Source organism: Mus caroli, unplaced genomic scaffold (genome assembly GCF_978045245.1).
Source record: "Mus caroli unplaced genomic scaffold, Mus_caroli_1 scaffold_13, whole genome shotgun sequence".
NCBI classification, from domain to species: Eukaryota; Metazoa; Chordata; class Mammalia; order Rodentia; family Muridae; genus Mus; species Mus caroli.
Window position 1 is genome coordinate 27,174,403 of NW_028227268.1, and position 26,036 is coordinate 27,200,438.

At 51.7% G+C, this 26,036-nt stretch overlaps 1 long non-coding RNA gene and 1 pseudogene across 1 annotated transcript; one reads left to right on the forward strand and one right to left on the reverse strand.

The window, feature by feature from the left end:
- The first annotated feature begins 1,207 nt into the window (after window positions 1–1,207).
- Window positions 1,208–13,025, forward strand: LOC147001410 (uncharacterized). The gene is made up of 3 exons (XR_015044850.1): window positions 1,208–1,707; window positions 9,518–9,615; window positions 12,862–13,025. It is a non-coding gene; the product is annotated as an uncharacterized LOC147001410 (long non-coding RNA).
- Window positions 13,026–17,219: 4,194 nt separating this feature from the next.
- Window positions 17,220–23,469, reverse strand: LOC147001411 (large ribosomal subunit protein eL28-like; annotated as a pseudogene).
- Window positions 23,470–26,036: the final 2,567 nt, after the last annotated feature.

Below are 26,036 nucleotides of genomic sequence, written 5' to 3' on the forward strand. Positions count from 1 at the left end.
ACCTGAGTGAGGCTCGTTCACCCTTTGGGTCCATCCTCATTATCAAAATGCCCCAGAGCAGGTGCCAGGAGCAGAACAGCATGTCACAGAGAGTCCTTGTTGTCAGGAACTCAAGCCTCACTTGTCTAGAAAGGCCAGGCTGGCGGAGGAGGGCCCCGGCAGAGGAGAAAGCCAGGTGCTCTGGGTGGCCCGCTCAGGGCTGCTGTGGGTTGCAAGAATGCAATGTTCCAATTCAGCCTCTGCACAAAAGCTGGTGTTGGTGATAGCCGGTACAGTGGCGTTATTGAGGCCCCCTGTGTCTTGTTCCACAACTTCCCCTGATATCTGTCAGGAGTTCATTGTGCTTGGCTATGGGGCTCCTGCTATGAAATCTTCCCCTTCCTTAAAAGGTTTAAGAGCTCCCTTCCCTCCCCCATTGCTTCTCTCCTCCCTAGGTCCGAACTCACAGAGATCCATTTGCCTCTGCCTGGGCTGGAATTAAAGATGTGTGAAGCCTCTTTTCAGAGACTCCTGCCGTGGGGCCTCAACTCTCCTTGGAGCCTCTTCATGATGTTGCCTCTCTGCCTGATCATGGCTTTATAATCCTTCTAATAACCTCTTGAATCCCCGGTAATTTGTCTCAATGTAGTCCCAGAATCTAAGATCCTAAATAGGATGTGGTCCCCAAGTGCTGGAATGGCCATGACTGTCATGGTAACAGCTTCAGCCGCTGGGCTGCCCACCCAGCTCACTGCCTGCCTACTCAGCCTTGAAGATAGTATGGGAATTCAAATCCAACGCTGGACCCAAGTGCAGGCTGGCTGAATCCTCACAGGGGAGCAATGGAGACCATAGCCCCCCCCCCGCCCCCCTCAAAGTCTCCAGGAAAGAGGAAGCTGAGGGAGAAAGGGTTGGCCAAGATGGCTAGTGGGAGGTTGGCCGTTCTAGGATATTAGGGTGCCCTGGGAAGAACATGGCATTGTTAGTGGTGGTTGGAGGGACTCAGGAGACAAAGAATGAGGAAGAAGTCAGGTTTGGCTGCCTTCCCCTCCTCCACCAGCCTGGCTCAGACCCCAGGGCGCTTGCGTAGCTTTAGGAGAGAAGATGCCTCTTGGGCCTCCTGGGCCGCACCTCTCCAGGCTTTAGCCCTCTGCCTCAGGCTGGAAGCCACTTTCAGCCACTGTCAGGCGGAACCCTGGGGAGGCCTTAGCAGCCCTCTCCCGGGGACTGATTAACAGCAAACAGCTGGAGGCAAACATCTGCTCTTACCCTAGGGAAGGCCAGGCCTTGTTCCACAAGTTAGCAGCTATCTGTCCCCGCTGAGGAGCCAGCCTGCCTTAGTAGGCCTCCTCAGAGCCTGCACGGGAGAGGAGACAAACACTCGTGAGGTAAATCTTCAGTCAAGCGGCTATAGCCACGTGTTGCCGAGGGCAAAGACGGTGTGACACACACAGGTGCAGGCTCCCAAAGCCCCACAGAAGTCACAGTGAGCAATGGCTGTTGTTCAGCTCTTTTCTGGCTTTAAGATGCTACTGGGAGTCTGGGCATGTTCTGTTTGATGCTTACAAAGGGGCTTGGGAGTCTGGGTGGGAGCAGGAGGGATCCAGGAGGCAGGGTAGAAAGCGTGACTCCCAGCATCTGTCAGTCACCCCAGGGCAGGCCCTGCCATGACTTCTGATGGCCAGCCAGGTCACTGTGGGCATCAAGAAGCACAGAACAGCCTACGAGGTAGGTCCTAGAGCCTTCTATTTTACAAGGAGAAAACCGGGGGCTCAGGAAGATATCATGGCTTAGTCATTGCCCAGCCATTGATACCCAGAACTTTTCTCTCCAGCTCTCCACCAATCCCTTTGGTGGATGCAATTGCTGTCAGGTGATCCTCCATCCTCCCGCTCAGGGTCCAGCTGTGCTGGAAGAGCAGACCCTCAGCTGCCTGCCCTCTGACCTCCTCTTGTCTCATCCCAGAAGGCTTAACTCAGGGCACTGCCCCTCCAGGTTAACTTGCCCAGCCCAGGTGCAGAAGGCTTCCCAAGAAAGGTCAGAAGTCAAGTGGTGAGCCCAAGGTCCTCTGGACTCCACCCTGTCACGTCATGGGGTTCCACTGCCTGCCTCCACTGTCAGAAGGAAATGTCTTATGTGCTATCTGGGGATTGGAAAGTGAATCAAGTATCCGCTTCTATAGTGTGCTGTTTGCTTGCTGTAGGGCCTGGGGCAAACGAGCTACCTTCTCTAGGCCTCCTTGTTTGTATCTGTAAAGTGAAACAAATCAGGATTCTGGCTCATAACAGGATCAAGTTGGAAAGGATTGTCTGGACACTGGAGCAGTGCCTTGTCTCGTTGTTCACAGAGACTCCAGAGGGGTTGTTTAATAGAGAGAGAGGCCCGGCAGTGTCTATTAAAAGGACAGGCTTGATAGGGGAAGTGTCTAGATTTCGAAGGAAGGGTGGATGGCTGGATGGACACCCCTCCCAGGTCTCCTCGAACCTCCAGGCGCCTGGGATCCTGGCTTGCAACACCAGCCCAGCCCACCTGAGAGCCCATAGGCCTCTCTACCTTCCTTATGAGTCAGGACTGCTGGATGGGCCAAGGGCTCCTGTGTATCCTTGTGAAGTGTGAAGCCTCTCGTTTTCTGAGGTCCTACTGGGACCTGTGAGAAACACATGGCTCAGTGGGGTGGCTTTGAAGCTGAGGGGCAGAAGCCTGTGTGCGGGGTGGCTTTGTGGATTCTCAGCCACCAACCATCCTGCTTACCACTATATCACGAGCTGGTAGTCCTACAGTTCCAGCCCTCCCCTCCCCCATGGAGCCACATGCCTGTGTTGGGGGTGCAGATGAGGCACCTGGCAGAGAGTCACATCATTTCCCCCACCCATATCTCCACCTCTACCCTGAGGCTCCAGAGGTGGGTTTCCTGTCCCTTGCCTCTGTCTGTAGTCATGGTCTGCATGCACAGAGAGGCAAGCCTTAGTGAGACACTGGTCCTCTGGTGTGATGGAGAGAAGCTGGAAGTGAGTGGGGGGCACATCTCCCCTCTGACTTCTGACTTCTCTGACTGACAAGCTTCTTAGGGGAGGAAAAACGGACGGCCTGGAGGGGAGGACCAGGGTTGAGATCCTGCCTTAGTGTGTGTATCTCTGCATCTGCCCCTAGCCACTTGTCCTCTGGAATCCTTCCCTAGCTGGCTGGAGCTATTCTGTCACAAAATGGGCCCAAGGGACAAGCAGGCACCGTCTCCTAGTGCCACCACCCAGCTACCTTGTTGTAAATGTAGACTTCTTCCCTTGCTCAAAAGCCTCCCATGCCTCCCCATGGCCCACAGGAAAACACCCCTGTTCTTCAGCTGTCTTTCAGTGACCTCCGCTTGTGGGCCCTGAGCCACCATGTTAATACCCGATAATCTCAGTTCCTCTATCCATCCTTGTCAACCATCTGGCTTAAGCCCAACTGTGACATCCTTTTTCACACAAACTGTCTCATTATTGATGGAGACTGTGGCTGCTCCTGCTGCTGCTGGCAGAGTGAACAGTGGCTGCCTTGATGACTGGGGCATGACTTATTTGCGTCTACAGCACCCAATAGCTGGAACATAGTAGTTGTTCAATAAACGGAAGCCAGCAGTTGATTGAGTCAATGGTGAGCGGACCCCACCCTTCAGCTTGGAGGACGTCCATCTTGTCAATGTTGGCTAAAGTCTCACCAATCCTCCGAAGTCATCTCAGTGCCTCGCGACCCCGACCCCTTCCCTGAGGTCTCCATCTGTGAGCTCAAGCCACTGTGACAACATGTTCCTGTCACCCTTGAGCCCAGTGACCCTTCCCATTGCCCCACCAGCCTTTTGAGGCTGAAGTTGAGTGAGTTTTCCTTCACATCACTAGACTATTTTCAGTGTTGGTATGACCTCAAGGTTTCAAAATTGGCAGGAGTGGTGGTAAATTCCTGTAATTCCAGCACCCAGGAGGCTGAGGCAGGAGGATTGTGACTATAGGAAAGTCTGCATTATATATCAAGCTGAGTCCAGTCCAGGATCATCCAATTAAATGGGTGTCCAGCCCAGTTCAGGGATAGATCCACAGTATCAGCTTCTCAAGTGCCTGTAATCCCAGCACTTGGGAGGCAAAGGCTGGCCCATGAGTTTGAGGCCAGCCAGAACCACACAGACACTGTCTCAAATGGAACAGCCAACAGGCACGTAAAATAATATCTAGTGAAGCTTCCCACTGTGTTGGAGTCTTTGGATGGGTCTCAAAGAGGCCCTGAACTCTTGTTGTTCCAGACATAAACAGTATTTTATTTTATCTACTTTGAGATGGCTTCTAGGCCAGGCCAGTCTTGAACTCCCTATATAGCCAAGGTTGACCTTCAACTTCTGTCCCCTCTGTCTCCACTTTCTGAGTACTTGTGTTATAGGTATTTATAGCCATATCCACTTTATGTGGTGCTGGAAACCCAACTCCCGGCTTCTTGTATGCTGGGTGAGCATCCTACCAACTGAGTTATATCCCCAGACCCTTGGACAACTTGAACAAAAGCCAGCCACAGTTGTCTTCCTTCTGAATGTCTGTCATATAGGGAGAGGACGGGCCCACCTCCTGACATTGGTAGGTCAGCAGCTGGGGCTCTGACATGCTTGTATTCCTTCTCAGAACAGAGAAGGGCTCCATCAGGACCTGATGGCAGTCCCCACTGTACCGAAGAGTGTGACACCCCTTCCCCCACACCACAGCTCTCTTTCTCCATGCCCCCTGCTCTGACCTCAAAACAAGGAGTTTGGCTCTCTTCCTCCAGTCTCCCTCCTGGGGACCCCTAGCCTCCTCTCTGAGGTCTTGCCCCCGCTGCTTGGAGAGCAGGCTTTCAGCCCCCCACCAGGCTCACCTGCTTGGCTTCTGTCCCAGCGGACACAGAGATGTTATCCCCAGGGAAATGGGCCTCAATGGTGTTATTGTTCCCTCCCCTTTCACAGAAGGATCAGGGAGGGGACAAGGCAGAGACTGGGAATGTCCCAGGTACCACACAGGCCTGCTTTGTCCTCCTCCTCCTCTCCCTCTTTCCCTGCCCTCCACTCCTACCTGGCCAGCCCCCTCCCTTTCACCTATGTCTCCAGGCTTCCTCCAGTGGTTCCTCTACACCTTGGGGCAAAGCAGCTGCAGCAAGGGTGGGGCTCAGGGTGGCCCTGGGCAGTTGTGTGGGAGCAAGGTGTCCCCTCCACATGCCAGCACTCCTAGGAGCTTGGCCTCCCCTTGGGTAGGCTCAGCCTTGCCTGTCCCTTTTGCCTGTATGACACCCCTGACCCAGGAGTACTCTGTCCTGGGAGACCCGACCCTGCTAGTGATCACCTTACTCTGGGAGCACTCTGTCTTAGGAGGAGCACCTTGCCTGGAAAGCATAATGTATGGGGAGATCCTGGCTGGGTAGTGTCCTGCCTGGGGAGCACCCTGTCTAGGGGACCCTGTCTAAGGGGAGTATTCTGCCCTGGGACAACCATGAGCAATTCTCTTTATTTACTGTCCAGACTCAGTTCCGCCCTAGCTTTCTTGGTCACCATCTCATGGATAGCCTGCTAGGAGATAGGACAGATTAAAGAGAAAGATCAGTTTCCACTATGCATGGTGCCTGCACCTGTAACCCCCTCCCTCCCCAGTACTGGGGAGACCGAAGCAGGAGGAGGCATTGAGCTTATGAGTTCAAGGCCTGTCTGGGTAAATTTATCCAGACCCGGGACTCAAACAAAGTAACGAAAAGATCACTTCCTACCAGCTGAGGCCAGAGCCAAAACTCCTGGAGCCAGGTGTGGGCTCAGCCAGCGGTTAATCAGGTGACTCAGTAAGCCACTGTACCCTGGAGGTCTCACGAGCCTCCTGTGTAAAAGTGCAACGTCAGGCCATCTTTTCCACGTTCTTCCCAGGCTCTGACCTTGATGAGAACCCGGCTGTGTGGTTGCTTCTTGGAAGGGGAAACTGGGATGCAGATAGAAATAGAAAAGATTCCCCGACCCTGCTCCCACCTCCTGCCTGAGCTTTGTCCCCAGAGCGAGTGACAACCAAAGAAGGCTAATGGAAGCTAGCCCTGCTGCAGGTGACACTGATCTCCTGATTCAGATCCAGTTTCTGCCCTCGTGGCCCCCAGGCCCCTCACACCTGCTGGGTCCCTTTGTTCGTTAGGCTGGGAGCACTGGCTGCCTTTCATCCTCCTCCTGCCCCATTCATGCCATAAGCCAGGGCACCGCCTCCTGCCTCCTGGCTGGGTACCACCTTGATGAGGCGGCTGCAGGCTGGCCAGGGCAGCACCCAGTGGGCTCCGCTGCTCCCTCCTCTCCTCTGGGAAGATGGTCGTGAAGGGAGATGGAGTGTTCAGGAGGAAGGCACAGCTGTCCCTACTCCTTAAGGCAATCGGTCAGTTGGAAGGACCTGGGTTTTTGCTGACGAAGGCGTCTTGAAGAAGGGACATTTTGTCTTGTGGATTTGATTCTCAGTTGAGCCCAGCTGGGGAGGGGCATGCATAACTACTGGCCCAGTAGTTAAAAAGCACTTTCTGATTGCTGCTTCAGAAGACCAGAGTTTGATTCCCAGGAGCCATGTTGGACAGCCCACAGCTGTCTGGTGCTCCACCTCTGTGGACACCTACACGCATGTGCAAATAACCACTCTCTCTGCCTCCCCCAGAGTTAAAAATAGGATAAATAGTCTTTAAAATATAAACTCAATGGAGGGTGTCTAAGCAGACCCTGCCCTTTTCAGGACCAGGCAGAGCCACCATCCATCCATCCATCCATCCATCCATCCATCCAGGAAGTACATACTGATAAGGGACTCGTAGAGGATCTGCTGTAAGTATGGAAGACATAGTGCTAGGTCATCAAAATCAAGCTCTCCTTGCCTTTGCCGAGTCTGTGCTCTTGAGTAGAGGAGGCAAATCAAAACCAATAGATATGAGCCAGACATGATGGGACACGCCTTTAGTCCCAGCACTCAGGAGGGAGAGGCAGGCGGGTCTCTGCCAATTCAAGGCCAGCCTGGTCTACAAATCAAATTCCAGGCCAGCTAGGGCTACACAGAGAAACCCTATCTTGAAGGGGAAAAAAAAAAAAAAAGCAAAAATAACCACACCAAACTACCACCAATAAAACCAACAGACAGGGTACAAGTTGGTTATGACAACTGAGGCACAAAATTAAGGTGGGTAAAGGGGCAGGAAGTGACTGAGAGATGTATTTGATAAGGAGCTCAGTCCACCTTCCTGGAAGGTCACAGAAGCAGAGAGCCAGGTGGAGAGCTGGGGGGAGGTCACTCAGGCAGTGGAAAGTGCAAAGACCCCGGGGTGGCGGAGGTGGGGAGGGTTTGCTGGGCTAAGGGATGTCAAGGAGTCCACAGGGACGTGAGTGGAATGAGAGACGAGTGGGCGTGGAGGAGTCTGAACTCAGTGTTACAGGGCCTTGTAGACTATGGTTATGACTTTCAGTTTTATTAGAAGTAAAGTGGATAAGGAAGATAGGCAGGTGCCCTTCCTTTGGGAACCTGAAAGGCCTAACTCTCTGCTCTTGCTTCCCAGACCTAGGAATATGGCAAGAGTTATGTTTGGGGATCCAACAAACCTAGGTCCATCCATCCATCAGTCATCATCTGAAAATATCCTACCCTGCTCTGCTCAGAGCAGTGGACACTCACTAGCCGGGTGGTCTTGGGCAGGCCACTTAACCCCCTTATCTGTGAAGTGGGGCCAGTTATCATAGATTCTTTGTTTGGACTCCTGTTAAGGTTAAACAAGGTCTTTCGTCCCTTCTTGGTGCTGGGCACATGGTACAGAGAACTACTCTGTGGATGCTGGCTGAACTCATGCTTATGTGAGTCCCACCTAAGCCCTCTACCCGGGCAGAAAGTCTCATCAGCACCCCACTTCTCTGGGGATCCCTCCCAGAAGGGCACCCCTGCATGGTGATCTCTGAGCTTCCCTGTGCTCTCTCAACTTTTTGCCCAACTGCTCTATGCCAGCTCTCAGGTCAAAGTATGGCGTCAGAGCCTTTAGAGCTTTCTCTCTGGGCTTCTGTGTGCCCGTCATTTGGCTTCTACATCACCTGGGGCCTCTCGCTCAGTGCCCTCTGCAGAATGGCGGGCATCCACTCAGAGCCATGAGAACTGAGGCCACAAAGGCCCTGAGACAGTCAAAACTTCTAGGGAGTGAAACCTGGAGAAGTCCCAGGCTTTGAAGCCCTGAGGACTTGGAGAGTCAGGTATATTGAGCAAGCCCTATTGGCCTCAATGTAGATTGTTAAGTTACTTCCTGTGCCTCAGTTTCTGGATCTGGGAAAAGGGGCAGTAACACATGGAAGGTTAGGCATTTACGTGAGGCTCCTGACTCCATGAGGAATGTGCTCCTTAGGCTGTGGCAGCCAGTGAGGAGAAGGGATGGGCTACATGCTGCCTCTCTGAGGTGTGTGCTCTGCTCCAGACCCAGGGATGGAGATGGGCAGAGCCCCAGCAACAGTATCCAGTATAGGCATACTTTTGTATGGAGTGAGATACATGAAAACAGAGACGACTAAGAGGTCCAGTCTACTTCATTGCTTGGTTCCCATTTCAAGAGTGGTTCTTAGTGTTTACTCTGTGCCAGGCCCTGTGAGGAGATCAAAGACACATGGGGGACGCCCACAAGATGTCAAGTCAAGGGACACATCTTCACTAGAAGAGTCTTTGCCAAGCCTGTGTGAGGCCCTGGCTTCTACATCGAGAATCGCCCATACCAAAAGTTGTCCCCTGTTCCTCGGGGAGGGCGAGCTTGTGGGAACACAGCCCCTCCCAGGCCTCCAAAGGGCATCTCTTCTCTATTCCTTTCTACTCCCCTCAGAAAGGCAAATCGAAAGAGGCACTTCAGTGAGTTTAAGGACCAGAGATCCTAGTGATTGCCCCAAAGTCACACAGCAGATAAGCTGGAACTTGAAATGAAAGCCACTTCCCTGGGGCTCTTGCTCTTCGTGAGATTAGCTTCTCTCCCTCCTCCTCCTCCTCCTCCTCCTCCTCCTCCCCCCCCCTTCCTTTCCCTCTTCTTTTGCTCCTTCCTCTTCACACTCCTCCCCCTCCTCTCTCTCCTTCCTCTCCCCCTCCTCTCTCTCTTCACTTACTGCCATCCTTTAAGAGAATCATCTGGGATCCTCCTGGAATCCCCATCCCCCGTCCACCATCTTCCCCAACGTGGGGCCCTTCAATATGCCACTGCTGAAGCAGGTGGGCTGACTTTGGACTGGTAGGTACAGAACAAGGGGTAACCTAGCCTGCGAGATGAGGTGTCTGATGAAGGACACCCCCCCATACACACGCCCAGGGCTCCTCTACGCACCCCCATCACAGGGTTTTTGATGCTGCCTAGGATAAGCCAGACCTCAGCCCACGCGAAACTCTTCACACACACCTCCAGCTCCAGGCGGTCCCCTCGACCTTGTCAGGAGCTGGCCCTGTGCCTAGGTCCCAGCCCAGGGTGCTGGGTGGCAGCAAGGGGCGGGAGGCAGGCTCCGCGTGCTTTCAGTATTTATTTATTTATTTATTTGTAGGTCCAGTGTACACATTCCAGGCTCTGATTTCCCCTGGGGCCCGGGAGGAGGGACACACTGTGGGCCGCCCGGGCCTTTGATGTTGGAGAGGAGAGATGGTGAGATGCAGAGAAGTCCCTGCTTCTCTGGGGTGTGTGTGCTTGTTGGGGAGTCCTGGTGATGTCACCTCTACAAGACAAGGATGATAGGCCCATGGCCAGGCCCGGGGGAAACAGAAGGGGTCAGAAAGTGAGGAAAGAGGAGACGGCCCTTTCTCGGGAGAGCTTCTTGACTCACAGCCCAGCTGCCCCTGCTAGGGTTGTAGCCATGGCTGGGGTTTCAGAAACACACGAACATGCTCCAAGAGTAAAGGGAGAAGTCGTCCAAGTCCCATGACAAGGGCCCACGTCCACCCCACCAAGAGCCCCAGAGACCCGAAGAGGGAAATGCAACCTCACCACTGAGGTCAGGGACACTGGGGGAGAGCCACTCATACTCACCAAGGCTGTCAGTGAACCTTTGTGTCTCTCTAGGGGGATGCCCTGAGTCATGAGGAGAGCTTGCTCATATGTGTGTGTGTGTGTGTGTGTGTGTGATGAATGAATGAATGAATGAGTGAATGAATGAACAAGTAAGTGAATGAATGAGTGAATGGAAATGTTGACACAGATGGAGTGAATGGAAATGTTGATACAGATGAGAGTCAGGTAGGTGGTGTGAAAATAAACCACACCACAGGGGTCGATGAATTAAAAAAAAAAAAGACACAGAAAATGACAACCAGGTATGTACTGGGATGTGATGTATGAGGAAGGAGGAAGAGGAGGAGGAAAAAGAGGAGGGAGCCAGCTGTGGCCACCAGGAGCTAACCAACCATTCTTCTTTTTATTTCTAGCTGGGTACAATTTCAAAAGCGGCCCATGTGAAGTAGTACGGACCGGCCTCATTTCTCTACCCAGACAGTCCGTGATTTGATAGCTATACCTCTCTAGTTTTGTTGCTTACTTTTCATTATTGTTGTTTGGGCACAGATGAACTCCTGATTCTCCTGCCTCCACCTCCCAAGTGCTGGGATTACAGAGGTGCACCACTATGCCTCTCTCATGCTCTTTCTCTCACTCTCATTTTACTATCAGTGTGTGTGTGTGCATGTGTGTGTGTGTGCGCGTGTGCATATGCGTGTGTGCATGTGTTACTAGGGATACAGCAGCCACCCTCTCCTGAACAATTCAAGGGTCAGCCCTCAACGTTTCCAGGTGTATGTCCCAGGAACAGGGGTGTCCTCTTCCCTATCAGTTTCACCTTTTCACTTTGATCACAGAATTTCATTTAAAGAATCTATTCTTCACGACCATGTTCTAATTTTTATACTTAGCCTAATATGGTCTTTTGGTTGGTTGGTTGGTTGTTCAAGATGAGATTTTACTATGTCGGGTGTGTGTTCTGCATGTAGTTATGTGCACATGAGTGCAGGTGCCCTTGGAGGTCAGAGGCAATAGTTCCCCTGGAGCTGGAGTTAAGGCAGTTGCGAGTCACTTGACTTAGGTGCTGGGAACTGAACTTTGGTCCCCTGCCAGAGCGGCTCTTAACCTCTGAGCCATCTCTCCAGCCTCAGGTTGGTTTCTTTTTTAGATAGTCTCACTTGGATAGTGCTGGCTGACCTGGAACTCTCTATGAAGATGAAAGGTTTGCCTCCAGCCCCCTGTGACCCTCCTGCTTCTGCTTGTGAGGGGGACATCACACATGTGCTACTGTGTCTGGCCTATGGGCTTTAACGTGTGTGTGTGTGTATGTGTGTGTGATGTGTGGATGCTTGCATGTCACATGTTGTAGAAGCTCCAGATCAACTTTGTGGAGTTGATTTCCAGGACTGAACTGAGGTTGTCCAGTTTGCACTGGAGGACGGCAAGCATCTCAGAGCCCCTAATAGAGTTTTGGCTTTCTACAAGATTTACCTGTGAGATTCACAAGGATTCTTATGGAATGACTGAGACAACTATCCAGGGGCACAGGGACATGAGGAGTGGACACTGAATGGGATAGAGGATGGTACGCATAGAAAGAAAGTCCTAAGTCCCCAGCAGGCTGGAGTATTTCAAATTTGACAGGGTGAGGGCTCAGCCGAGCCTTGGATCCCTTAACTCATCAATGTAAGGGCTCTCCCCTCTCTCCCTCCTCCTGGCCCATTATGAAAGTGCTTTACTGTCTGCATGCCTAGCTCTCCTGACAGCAGTCTACGGAAGCAGACAGAAGTCCATGTGTCAAGTTGCCTAGACCAGGACCTGCTGTGTCCCCAGTACTTGTATACTGGGGTGGGGGGTGGGGGGTGGGGGAAAGGTGGAGGCAGGGAAGGCAGGAAGAATCCATGTCACTTGTTCCAGATGCTGCAGCTGCTGAGCCCTAGGCTTAATGGGGCCAGTGGGAAAGTGGTCTCTGCAACTCATGACAGGCAGAGGTTCTACCCACAGTTCCCCGCTCCACTGAAACCCCCTCTGCCCTCTGAGGTTGCTTCTGAAGCGTCCCCTTTCACCCTTCTGAGGAGCTCTAGTCCCTTCTCTACACTCACATTCTGGCTAGAGAGGGGGCCCCGTAGGACTCTGCTCATGTTTCATGCATCAAATAGTGCCTGGAACCCAGTAGATACCAAAAATCCTTCCCTTAATTTCATCTAATGGCCAAATCCAGTCACCTCCAAGCATCTCCCTGGGACATGCAGAAGGATCTGGACAGCAGAAGGCACACAATGGGAGTGAGAGGGCACGGTCTCGGTTCCTGCTCAAGGCCCGGTGGGTAGAGACAAGTGGCTGAGAAGGTCCTCTCCATATGTCTGGGGTATCAGGGATGGTTCCTTGGTCCACCTGTGCAGGGGCAGTAAGTGGGATGTCAGAGAGACAACTTGCTGACCCTCACAGGCCCTGTTGGGCCTTCCTGGCCCATTCAAGCCTCTACCCCCTCAGGCGTGGGTGGTTGGCTCAAGTCTACACCACTGTCTTCGCCAACCCGGCCAAAGGTGCCCCATACAGATGCTTGGTCTGGGAGAGTGTCCAGCCCTTGGTCCCCAAGGTCCTCCCACCCCTGCTGGACAGTGGCCTCTCCCAGTGACTCAGTCCTGACGTAGTGGGGCAAGCGGAAAGGCCATGGGCGGAGGAGGTGGCGGCTCCCCTCCCTCCTGTCCTCACTTCCCTGGTCTCAGTCCCCATAAACTCCTCTCTTGACATGCTTGTCCTCTCCCATGAGCCTCTGGGCTGGCAGTCATTGCCTTTGTCTGTGGCAATGAGCCTTGTGTGTGCCTCGCTGTGGGTCAGTGGACACAGGAAGCGAAGCTTCTGGCGTAAGAACCTAGGCTCTGTGTCTTGTCTCCACAGGAACGCATGCTGATGAAGAACTGGGGTCTAGCTCCTTCCTCACGCCTCTCGTAGGCTCCTCAGTTCGACTCCACAGCTGTCTATGCCCTGGATGCTGCCTCTGGCCTCTGCCTCTGGCCTCTGCCTCTGGCCTCTGGCCTGCCCCCTGCTCTCCAGAGCCCCCCCCGTAAGTGTGTGACCCCAGCTCTTGATCTCCAAGTTGGAAAGAATCCCCGGTTCTCCCACCTTCTCCCTGTAGGCCAAGCACCCTGAGCCTCCAGCTCTGTCCTGCCCACACCCTGCCCAATGGCCCCCTCCTCCACCCACTTCAAAGCCCAGAACTGGCAGCTGCTAATTACATGCCCCCCCACCCCCCTCGCTTGTTAAGTGTCATTAACCCCAGTTTACAAATGAGGAAACTGAGCTGGGGAGGTAAAGGACGGACGTCACCCCCTTCATCCCCACCCTGGCTCCTAAGCCGGGGCTGGCACAAGGTTAGGGGGACCCTGCCAAGACTCCCCTTCCTAGGAGGATTTGGGGGGCTCAGTGTTCTTTCTCAGCTTCTACCTCCTCCCTCTTCCAACTCTCCCCCTTCCCTTGTCTCTCCTGGTAGAGTGTGAAGCTCCTGGCTTTGTAGGGTAGCATGGAACATCTCAGAAATCACACACAGCAAAATGCAAATCGGGCCCCCAATTACTTTATAGAGTCAGGGCGGTGGCACGGGAGTAATAAGATGGAGGGAGTGTAAGGACCCCCGCCCTCCTGTGCATATGCTCGCCAGAGGCCCTCGATGGGATGGGAAGGTGTTGGTGATGCGTGTCCTGAGCGGGGCTGGGGGAAGGTGGGGTGGGAGCAGTGCTGACTCTGATGAGACTCTGGAGGGCTCCGAGCTGATGCTGTCAGCTGGCCGGCCCTGCCCTGGGGACTAGAGAAGCCCTGAGTGTCAGCCCTCCGTGGGAAGGCGTCCCTCTGTGGCTGGGAGTAGAGCCAGCTGCTTGACCCTGCTTGACTCAGCTGACTGGGACTTGGAGGTCCGTGAGAGCCCTAGAATGTCCCCCAAACAAAGAGGAACAATGGTCTTTTGCAGACAGAGAAACTGAGGGAGGGGTGGGATTTGTTCAGCAGGGATCACACCGTGCAGAGGGAAAGGCTGACCCTTGGAGCACGCTGTTGATGCAACTAGGGGGCCTGGGGGGGGGGTGGAATACAAAACAAAACAAAGCAGAAAAACCAAAAACGGAAGGCTGGAGAGGAGGGAGGGAGGGCAGATGCTGAGTGTGCAGCTCTGTGGAGAAAATGCATTGGCATGCAGCTGTCGCTGGCCTCTCACATAAATCCCTACCCTCCCTCCCCCCCTTTTTCCTACCCCCTCCTCCTCTTTTGACTGCTTGTTTCAGGTAGCCCAGGCTTCCAAACTCACCAAGTACCTGAAGGTGACCTTGAATTCCTGATTTTCTTGCCACTACCTTCAATTATAGACATGTGTGACCGTGTCTAGTTTGTGTGATATTGGGATTCAAACCCAGGGCTTTGTACCTGCTGAGCAAACACTCTGCTAACAGAGCTACATCCCCAGCCCTTCTCATAGTAAATGTCTTTTGTAGGACTGGTCGTATGGACAGATCCGTGACAGGGGGCACATACTAACCTGACCACTGTTTTTTTGTTTTGTTTTGCTCTCCCAAGTCCATGAATGCATAGAGACTGCTGCTGTAGCCTGAGGGATAGAAGGCAGGCAGACTTGAAGAACTCTGGACCTCCATGAGGGATGGCTGTGATCTCAGTAGCTAGTTGGTATACCTAAAGGCATTCTGCCCTGTCCAATCTCCACTCCAGGATGGAGGAATGTCTCTGGCAAGCACCCCTGAGCCCCCCCCCCCCACACACACACTGTTCTCAGCATGGAATGAAAGGCCTGTGGACTTCGTCTGTCATCATAGAAAGATCCCACATCCGGGAAGGCTGGCAGTGACATCACTTGCAGCTTTGGACCAGGTGTGCAGCCTGCGATTGCTGTGCCCTGCTCCCTGCAGCTGTAAAGGTCTCACTGAGATTTGGGGAAGGGGAGGGCTTTGGGAGGGTACAGAGAGGTAGGGAGCCAGAAACTAGAGTCTTCCTCCCACCTACCGATCCCTCGGTCCCATGCTGGCTTCTTAGCATGCTTTTTCAGGACAAGACCAGTCTCTTTGAAGTCCAAGGGGTCTGGTGACTCCTTACAAGGGGCTCGAGGAGGCTGAAGTGTCATGGGAAGGACCGTGCAGAAGGTCAGGTGTACGATGCCAGCCGACAGCAGGAAGATGTTTAGTAGGTGTTTCAACCCTTTTTTCCACGGTGTGAGGATGCTCTGTTACCAGAGTCTGGAGTAAGCAGACCTCCTGTGGGTCTATGCAGAGTAGATTACTGTGAAGGCTCCTCACTGCTGATAGGCCTGGCTTCAAGGTCTGTGTCCCCTCCCATAGAGGAAAACCTCACAGAGCCCCTGCTGCTGACAGGAATCTCTCCTTCCTCCACACCTTCAGGAGTGAACTTGTATGTTCCCTGGGAACTGGCTGCTGTGCCTTGTTTTACTGTGTCTGAGCTCCTAGCCACCTCTCCATGGAGCTTTAGACAGAGACCTGTCTCCTTGGAAACAAGAGGATAGAGGTGGAGGCCTGAGCTTTGTATAGTTCCAGCTTTCTTAGCTACCCCTACTCCCGGGAACTGTAGAATGTTCCTGGCCGCCAAGCAGGTGCCGTTTGGGCAGGGCTCACAAGGCAGCCATTGTTCCCATCAAAACGTCTGTGCTACTGGTTCGAGGTGAGGTGCTTCCCCTTCCTGAGTCTCAGTGACCAAGAGACTCCTGGACTGAACAGTACAAGAAATGCTTAGAAGTGAGTTTAGTCCCCAGGAGAGCCCTGCACCTCTGCCGTGCATTGATGACCACCAGTGCCAATCTGTACAAACCACTTCTTAGCCTCTGCCGCTTTAACCTCTGGGCTCATCTCTTTGCCAGTGCGATGACCAGAGACCCTGGTTTGTCTTTGTGGTCCTCTCACCTGGCACAGGGCTGGGCCCATCACATGCCTTGTGAGAGCTCACGGAGATGAAATGACCAAGAAGAGTTGGGAGGGACACGGGCACAAAGGAGTGTGCACGGGGACAGGCTCACAGGGAAGTGGAAGGGACAAAGGTGGAAGGAACTGAGTCCAATGGAAAGGTAAAAGGGCATTCCAGAGAGGGTGACTGTGGCCAAGGTCATGTGAAGGTTAGTGGCAGAGCTCTGTCTTGAACCTCTGACTCATCTGCATTTGAGATGGCAGGCTAGCAGGAAAGGTTTAAAAGCAAAGAGGAATAAGGGATGAAGCCTGGTCCTGGGAAGTTTGGGTTGATGGAGAAAGCCTCCAGGTCCATTCTGGACTGGGTGAGAGTAACCTGGGACAGGGGCAAGAGATGCAACCCAAAAGCCCCTGAGTGGCTCCAACCGAGTGACTCAGGAAGAAAACCAAAATCACAGAGGGTCTTTCAGAGCCAGGCTTCCTCATGAGGGATCTGAGGCTCCAGGTCACTATTCCTGATGATCTCTCTGTTTTCCTCTCTGAAGCCGTGGGTCTGGAATCAGCAGACCCCTATTGCCCCATAGGGGATTAAAGAATTACCCATAGCATGCCCAAGGGGCAGAGCCGAGCACAGGAGCTGAGGCTGAGGTAGGGGCTAACCTGAGAAGTTTCTGGTTTTCCAGTACACAGTCCTCCCTCATTGTAATGGTTTCTGGGCGTTTTCTCCAGACCACTGGAGGGGATGGCTGGGGAGCTGCTGTGTCTGGGAATCCCTTCTTTTCCACAAGTCAGCCATTTTGGCAGCATGACTTTGGACAGAGCCCCTGCTAAGAGGAGACCAATCAACGGAGCTGTGTAACTCTCACGCACATTTGCTTTCTGATACAGGAACAGAGGACAACAACATGCAACCTAAGTGGATGTAGGGACACTGAGGCACAGAAAGTAGATGCGTGAGGGAAGGGAGGTCTTGGAAGCTCTCTTGGCAAAGAGGAAACTGGGGCATGACAAGAGAAGGCAGTCTGGTACCTACTTGAGCCAGATCTCACTTCGCAAACTCTGCCCACCCAACTCTGCCCAATGCCAGTTTGCACCCTGTACTGGAGAACAGTGGGCTTTGGGTGTTGCTTGAGGCTAAGAAGCTAGCTGGCAGCCTGGGAGAGACATGGAGGAGAAACAAGGAGAAGCCAGGAAACTTTAGTCCCGAGGCCAGAGGGTCTGAGGGAGGTCATGGAGGACGGTCATTCCTCACCAAGCAAAAGGAAGGGCGGCAGGGTACAGAGTCCAGATTCAGACCTGGGGCCGGATCTGGAGCTGGATACATCCAGCCCCCTGACTCCCCTCTCAATCCTGGCTCTCCCTCTTGGCTAGCCTGGCTCCCAGCTCTTCCCAAGCCGGCAGCCTCAGCAGGAGCCTGGAGAGCAGGGTGCTACGCTGCTGTGTTGTTCGCAGGAGCCTTGGAGGGGGTTGGTGGGAGACTGCCAGGCGCCGCTTAATAGGATTTTAATTATACAGCTCCAGTAAGAATTTTTTCCCCCCTGGGCTTGGGCCCTCACAGGCACCTCCATTTCTACCTCAGCATCTTCCCAGCCCAGGCGGCCCACTCTCCCAGGCCCCCCGCTGGCAGCCCTCACCCACGGAGGAGGGACTCTGGCTATCTCCTAGAGGCTCAGGGAGGGCCTGGCATCTGCCCCCCAGCAATCTTGGGTTCCTAGGGAGGGCCTTGCTCAGGGAACTTCTCCTGGGAGATCTACATCCAGGACTCCTCGTGGCCAGAACAGGGTGTGACAGCCACTCAGCAACTGATGGCCTTGGTGCTCATTTTTTCAGGGTGATTCTGCCCCACGCCAGGCCCTCTTGCGATGATTGTCTCATGTGACGCTTGCAACTCTGGGAGGCAAGCTGGGCAGATGGGAGCGATAGGCTCCATTTTACGGATGAGGAAACCGAGGCCACAAGAGTGAGTGGCTTGCTCAAGGACACAATGAGTAAGGAGTCGGGACTGCCGACCCGACTCCTCCAAGCTCCGTGTCCTGCCCTTAGCCTGCACTGCCACTGTGCTCCACGTCCCCAGTCAGAAAGAACTGGGTCCATGTGCAGACCATAGTGTCCCGAACCTTTAATCCTAGCACTTGGGAGGCAAAGGCAGGAGAATCAGGAGTTGATGGAGATCATTTTAAGCTACTTAGTGAACCCGGTTTGGTCTGTATAAGACCTTGTCTCAAGCCGGGAAGGGAGAAGGCAGAGAAGAGGGGAGGGGAGGAGAGAAGAGAGAAGGAAAAGAGAAAACAATTCCCTCGTTGCTGTCCTGTTTGGAACACAAAATGTCTTCTCCCTTTAGTCTGAGTCAGGTTCCTTTATTTATGCCGTCACAGCACCTGAGCGTGACTGCCATCACTCAGTCACACCGTGTTGCATAGGCTGGTGATCCGAAAAGCCTATCATTAGCCTAGCATGTCCTTGACCCACCAGGACAGACCTCCTGGTGCCCAGTGGCCAGGCTGTACCTGTCCAGTGACCTGCTTGAATGCCGTTGGTCTCTTGGCGTCCTCGCCAGGCAATGTCAACAGTCTCTGGCACTATTATTTTGTTTTACATAAAAGTTTCAGAGAATTTTCATATGCTCACCACCGTCCCTCCTGTTTTTGCATACTGTATTGGCCTATATCATTTGTCTCAGCTAAGAAACTTTGACACACTATAAACTAGCTTTAATATTTCATTTGAATTGTACCATTATTAAACTTTTAAATGTCATAAGAAATACACCGATACATCTTTTTTCTTTAGCTTCAATTTTATTTTATGTGTATGGGTGTTTTGCCTGTGTGTATGTTAGCACACCACTTCTGTGTCACCGGATTCCCTGGACTGGAAGTTTAGACGGCTGTGAGCTGCCATATGGGTGCTGGGAACTTAACCTGTGTCCTCTGGAAGACTGCTGAGCCATTTCTTCCACCCCTATGGATATATTTTATATGAGGTTCAACAATAAGGAACAACTATGTAAGACAGTATGAATCTCTCTTCATCCCCTTCTGCCAAATCTCTCCTGCCCAGGGATAATTCTTCTGTCTTGGGCTATCAGACTGTGGGTCTCTGGCTGTAGCAGTCAGTACCTTGGGCCAACCTTCAGCTGCAGCAGGAAGATACCATTCTTTTGATCACCTGGTGGTACCTATCCAGCCGATCCTGTATTCAGTTCAAACTACGCTTCCTCACGTACCTCGCCCCTAGGAGCCACCCCTCCCAGCTGTCCATGTTTCTGTCCCTTGCTGGGTACTGGCAGGGATACCACAGCTTTGGGGACAGAATAGTTACTTGGTATTGAGGCTGAGTGAGGAAGAGGCTAAGGTTTCAGGAAAGCCAGCTGTCTCAACCTGGAACACGGAATCTGATGTTGGGAGCGACAGTGTGTGTGAGAGATGCTCACCCATCTCAGCCTAGACCCTGAAGGACTTTGGCCAGACCTAATCGGTCGGATGTGTGTGGCATGTGCGTGTGCATGTGTGTGTGTGTGTGTGTGTGTGTATGGTGTCTGTGGATAGAGCCTCAGCCCATCTCTGCTGGATGGGGCTTTGTGCTTTTTAGCTGCAGTAAGGGCATGCCCAAATAGACCTAGCCTCATGCCCATCAACAGGAGGAAGCTCTTAGCTCCTTCTGCCTCGCCCATCAAGCCTTCCTCAGAGAGCCCTAGAGGGCAACTGTGAGCTGTCTCTGAAGTCTTCCCCCCTCCCCACGGTATGGTATACTTCCTCCCACCCGGCCTCCCGCAGCAGCGCCACGCCCCTGTTACTGAGGGCTTCTCTTGGACCTCTTTATCACAACTATCTCATTCCATACTTTTCCCCAAGGCCCCAGGAATTAGACCGAGGCCAGGAGAGGACAGTGCCTTGGTGATAATCCATCCATCCAAGGAGATGGGCATCTTGATTTATCACCGGCCACTCATCCTCATCTTGTCCTAGGCCTGCCTCTGCCAATCCCAGGCAAAGGAGGGGGAAGGTGGCTATCCCTGGCCGCGTCTGTCCTTCCACCTGTCAACACCTCTCCTTGGGAGAGAAGCCCAGGAGCAAAGGACAGCGGGGGATAGGTCTCAAGCTGTGGGTATAAGTGACACTGTGAGGGACCCTGGTCTGCAGCTGCAGTGGGGCCTAAGCCCTGGAGAAGCTGTGGAGCTGGCTGGTGGGGGATGGGCACAGCCTCGTGGCCGGCTGCTGTGGCACGAGATGAAAGGCCAAGAGTGGGGCTGTTGGCAGACGGACAGGCGGGCCGAGTGGAGGCGTGGGGTGGGGGAGGGGAAGATAACCATCTGCAAGGGCTGCCAGGTGTAGACATGGAGTTTGGAGGACGCCCGGGTGGAGTTTTAGCCCTTGGGATCAGGGCAAAGAGCTTGAACTTGGAAGAGCTCTCTGTGAGGTCATCTTGTCCAACCTGAAGAGCCTTGAGGCACTGAGCCACAAACCAAGCAGGCCCTTTCTGGGGATGGCTTCTGAGGCTGGGTGCCCCTTTCTGGCACCAACTGGTCTCCGCTTATACCCATTCCATAGTAGTGCTGCCTGAGGTCTAACTTAGAACTCTCTGCATTTAAAGGTGCAGCCCTCTATGAGAGCTTGTCTTTTGTTAGTCCCTGGCTTGGAGTGCTTAAGGCTGGGTCCATCTCGAGTACCTCTTTGACACTGAATTTTTCTGATTTTATTGATATTATTGGCTGGCACTCCACCATAGTCCCAACCTTGGAGGGAAGGTTCCAGACTCTCTCTTAACCTCTCTATTCTCTCCCCTTCTTGTCTAGCCCAGGCTTTTACCTTTGTTCACCTAGAAATTATGTCCTCAGTCTCTCCTACGACTCTCTCCACATCTCTCTTCTGCCCCTCTCTCTGTGTCTCTGCTCTTCAGTGCAGCGTTGCCCTCTGAGCCCTAGTCCTGTCAAGCCTGAGCACACAGAACCAGCCTCTGTCAAAGAGCCCCCAGCAGTCAGACTGGCCAGGCCCTGGGATGCTGTACCATACAACTCTTTGCTCGAAACATCTGCCCTGGGGACTAACACCAACAGAGCCCCAGTCAAGGGCTTCTTCCTCTTTTAAGTTTTTGATATGTAAAAAGAAACCTTGCCTCCACCCCAGAGTGAATGTGGAATTTATACAAGTGCTGGGGTGAAATAGAAATGTGTATGGGCTAGGTGTGTGGGTGGCTGATGGGGTGCCTGTCTCTCCTGTGAGAAGCTTTGCGTTCAGTACACAGTGCAAGAAAGAAGTGACGTGTGTGCCAAGTCTTTCATACAACAGGAGCAGGGCAGGTGTTTTGTGTTCATTTTTGTTTTTTGAGACAAGATCACAGGAATGTAGGGCAGGCCTTAAATTGCCCATGTAACTGAGGATAACCCGGAACTTCTGACCCTTCTGTCTCTATGTCCTGAGTGCTGGGATCACAGGTGTACACCACCACACCCAGTTTTATATGGTGCTGGGGACTGAACCCATGGCCTTGTGGATGCTAGGCAAATGTAAGCTATATTTCCAGACCCTGGGTTGTTGTTTTATTATTTTTTATTTAAAAATAACACAACTTATTCTTTCATAACTGAATTCTCTAGTATAGGGCTAGGGGTGGAGTTTAGGAGTAGTGTGTGTGCTTGGTATGTACAAAGCCTATACTGGCTAGTTTTGTGTCAACTTGACACAGCTGGAGTTATCACAGAGAAAGGAGCTTCAGGTGAGGAAATGCCTCCATGAGATCCAACTGTAAGGCATTTTCTCAATTAGTGATCAAGGGGGAAAGGCCCCTTGTGGGTGGTGCCATCTCTGGGCTGGTAGTCTTGGGTTCTATAAGAGAGCAGGCTGAGCAAGCCAGGGGAAGCAAGCCAGTAAAGAACATCCCTCCATGGCCTCTGCATCAGCTCCTGCTCCCTGACCTGCTTGAGTTCCAGTCCTGACTTCTTTCAGTGATGAACAGCAATGTGGAAATGTAAGCTGAATAAACCCTTTCTTCCCCAACTGCTTCTTGGTCATGATGTTTGTGCAGGAATAGAAACCCTGACTAAGACAAAGCCCTAGGCTCACTTTCTGGTGCTTAAAAAAAAAAAGTAGAAGGAAAATGCTTGTCCAGCATCTTTAAGACTTCTGGTTCTTTAATCTCAGCACTCAGGAGGCAGAGGCAGTTAGATTTCTGAGTTCGAAGCCAGCCTGGTCTACAGAATGAGTTCTAGGACAGCCAGGGCTATGCAGAGAAACTCTCTAGAAAACCCACTAAAATATGGATAAAGCCGTAATTCTTACATAGCTAAATATTTATGTGATTACATATTCTGGTTTAGCCCTTTCTGTACATGAGAATTCAGAAGTCTCCATCAATGAAGCAGAGAACCCTTATGAAGACACTGAATCTGTTGGTGCCATGACCTTGAGCTTTCTGACCTTCAGAACAATGAGAAATGTTTATCCTTTACAGATTTTAAAGGATTCTAGTTTAACATAAACTATAACTAATAAACATAAAGTTAATTTGACTAAATATAAAAATAGTCAATCAAATCTAAAATTGTAATTATAATCACGTAAATCTAATTATACATGAGATATTTTTACAAACCATAATGCTTTGAGCTGGGCATTCTGTGATTGGGAGGGCAGATCTTTGTGAGTTCAAGACCAGGCTGATCTGTATAACAACTTCCAGGTCTGCCAGAGCTTCATCCTGAACTCTGTCTCAAATAACAAGCAGATGAGGCCAGAGAAATGGTTAGTGGATAAAGATACTGCTTCCCAGCTTGACAACTTGAGTTAGCTCTTTGGGACCCACATGGTGAAGGGAACCCCCCTCCCACTTCTCCTCCTTCTCCCCTTCCTCCTTCCCCCACCCTTCTTCTCTTGGTCGTTGAAAAAGCCAGTGGAGTCTTTGTTTTGGTGTGTGGGGCTCAGGAGCTCTTGGTGTCTTGATGGGGCGGGTCCATTTCTTCTTCACCACCAAAGGTTTCTGGCTTCAAAGAATGGCACTGGCCCTGCGGATGGCCACCACGGATCAGGGCAGCATTTGTTCTCTTGGGTCACGTGTCAGATGCTGCTGAGGGTAGCCCAAGCACTCTAGCTGATGGTGGTCCTCACTTAAGAAGTGGCACAGTCCTCACGTAAGAAGTGGCAGGTTTTCGCTGACCGGATCTGCATTTCATAACCACCACGACCCCTTTGTCATCAGCCGCAGGCTCCACTCCCACGGTCTTCCTGTGAATTAGCCTGTTGTAGCGGAAGGAGTTGCAGGCCTTCAGATTCCTGGGGCTCCGTGCTGAGCATCTACTTATTTCTCTTGATCAAGAGACTGGAGCATACGCATCAGAAGATGGCCTAGTTAGCCATCAGTGGGAAGAGAGGCCCATTGGTCTTGCAAACTTTATATGCCTCAGTACAGGGGAACGCCAGGGCCAAGAAGTGGGAGTGGGTGGGTAGGGGACTTGGGGGGGGAGGGTATGGGGGACTTTTGGGATAGCATTGGAAATGTAAATGAGGAAAATACCTAATAAAAAAAATAATAATAACAATAATTAAAAAAAGAGACTGGAGCAGTTCCGAACGACCATCCATTGCAGATGTGCGGCCATGGTGGTGGCTCCTCTCCCTATAGTGGCCAAAGACTGAAAGAGGAAAACTCCACTTCTGATCTCCACTCTTAAGTTGTGACACACACATGCACTATCCCACACACAATAAATAAAATCTAAAATTAATAATAATAATAATAATAATAATAATAAAATGTAAAAATAAATTAACTTACTATAAAGAAGAGGCTTGTAATTGTGGTTTAGTATCCATCAAATTGGCAGCATAAAGATTCCTGTTAACTTTCCCCTGTGCCTTCTCCCTTTATATCATACAGACCAAGAGCTGCGTGCATCGTTCAGTAGAGCAAACCACTTCCCACCGGTACTGTACATCCATTCTGAATACTCTGCTAATCTGTGGGGACTCTGGGGCTCTGAGAAACAAAACCATGCAGGTTTAACACTAGCAGCAATTTTATTTTATTTTCCAAATGCTGAAATGGAATCCAGCCTTCTGTTTCTGTTGTTGTTACTGGTTTTGTTTTTGTTTTTGGGTTTCTCTGTGTAGTGCCGGCTGTCCTAGAACTCACTCTGTAGACCAGGCTAGCCTTGAACTCAGAGATCTGAATGCCTCTCTGTCCCGAGAGCTGAGATTAAAGACCTGTGCAGCCGTCCCCAGCTTGTTTTACACAGTCAAAACAAACAAACAAACAAAAAAAAAACGTGCCGGGCGGTGGTGGCGCACGCCTTTAATCCCAGCACTTGGGAGGCAGAGGCAGGCGGATTTCTGAGTTCGAGGCCAGCCTGGTCTACAAAGTGAGTTCCAGGACAGCCAGGGCTACACAGAGAAACCCTGTCTTGAAAAACCAAAAAAAAAGTTTGTTGTTTTATGACGGCGACTAGGAAGATTTTGTTTTATTTATTTCTGAGTCCCACAGCCAGAAATACCTCTCCTTACATTTATTTATTGTGTGTGTGTTTGTATGTGTGCATGTGCATGCCACAGTACACAGTACACACGTGGATATCAGAGGACCACTTAAGGAAGCTGGCTCTCTTTTCCTGATACATGGACTCGAGGCATCAGACTCCGGTTGGTTGGCTTGGTGGTAAGTGCCCTTGCCTGCTAAGCTAACTCATCCACCCTACCCGGTCTTTATATATTTTTTTATTTGTTTGTTTGGTTTTTTTGTTTTTTGAGATAAGATTTCACCTTGTAGTCATTGCTGGTTTGAATCTTGCTATGTAGACCAGGCTGACCTCAGACTCAGAAATCCACCTGACTCTGCCTTGATAGTTCTGGGGCTTAAGGTGTAGGCCACCATGTCTGACTTTTTCTTTTCTTTTCTATTTTAAGTTGATTTTATTTATTTATTTAGAGACAGGATTTTACTTATCCTAGGCGGTCCTCAAACTTACTACTATATGGCTGAGGATGGCATTGAACGCCTGATCTTCCTGCCTCAACACCCCAAACGCTAGGATTGCATGTCGGTCCCAAATATAACCAGCATCAGTACATACTTCATTTAACTATTCATTCATTCATTCATTCATTCACTCACTCATTCATTTTTATGATAGGCTCTTGCCATGTAGCCCCAGGTGACTGCAAACTTATGATCTTCCTGCCTCTGCCTCTCAAGAGCTGGGATTACAGGCATGTGCCACCACATCGAGCTTATTTAGCCATTTATTATCTCAGTGTGTAGTCTTCCCATTGTACCTTCGTTTGAGCCACACATACTTTGGAGATGGGCTGCCATATTGCTCTCTGTTGCCTGCGGGGCTCCTTGGCATGATCCGAAAAGGTCTTTTCCACCAGGCTTCTCCCTGGATCCTCTTCATCCCACCCTAGACCAGGAGGCCTCTTGAGATAGATAGACATCTTGCTTTGCCTACTCAGCCTGACATTCCCAATTCTTCTGTAGGCACTGAGTAACACATACCAACTCCTGTTCCCCCTCAACTCACTGCGCCTCTCCTGGCTCTGGCAAGCAGCGGGTACTTTCCCACATGCCCGCTGTGTGAAAGGAGTTGTTTTGTCATAGAGCAAGGTTTGCAGGTGTAAACTGACCTTCTGGGCAGGAATTGGTGGTAGAGACAGAGCCTCTGTGGGGCTCAGCGCTCAGTGCTGGGCCAGTAGTGTGAACTTATGGGCTGAGGACATGGACTTTGCCTGGGGTATAAACCACCACAGAGGAGACTCCAGAGAGCCAAGGGCCTAGTATGGGCCAACTGCCATCTCTAACGATGGTGGCTGGTAGCCAGGGGCTCATTGAGGACAGAAGGCAGAGGGGACTCTTGAAGAAAATAAGGGTCTGGTCTTGCAGCTATGGGAAAAGGGGAGGGGGAGGTAGCAGGAGGCTAGCAGGTGCCGAAGAGGTGGGGGCGACAAGGTAGATTGAAGATAGACTGAACTGAGGAGGCGGACGTGTTCATGATGGCTCAGCAGCTAAGAGTACTTGATGTATTCCAAACTATCCCAGCAGTCACATGACAAGCTCACAACCACCCATAACTCCAGTTCCAAGGAAGCTGATTCCCTCTTCTGGTCTCTGTAGACATCAGACACAGTGTGTAGACAAACCACCCATATACATACAAATAAATTTTTTTTTTTT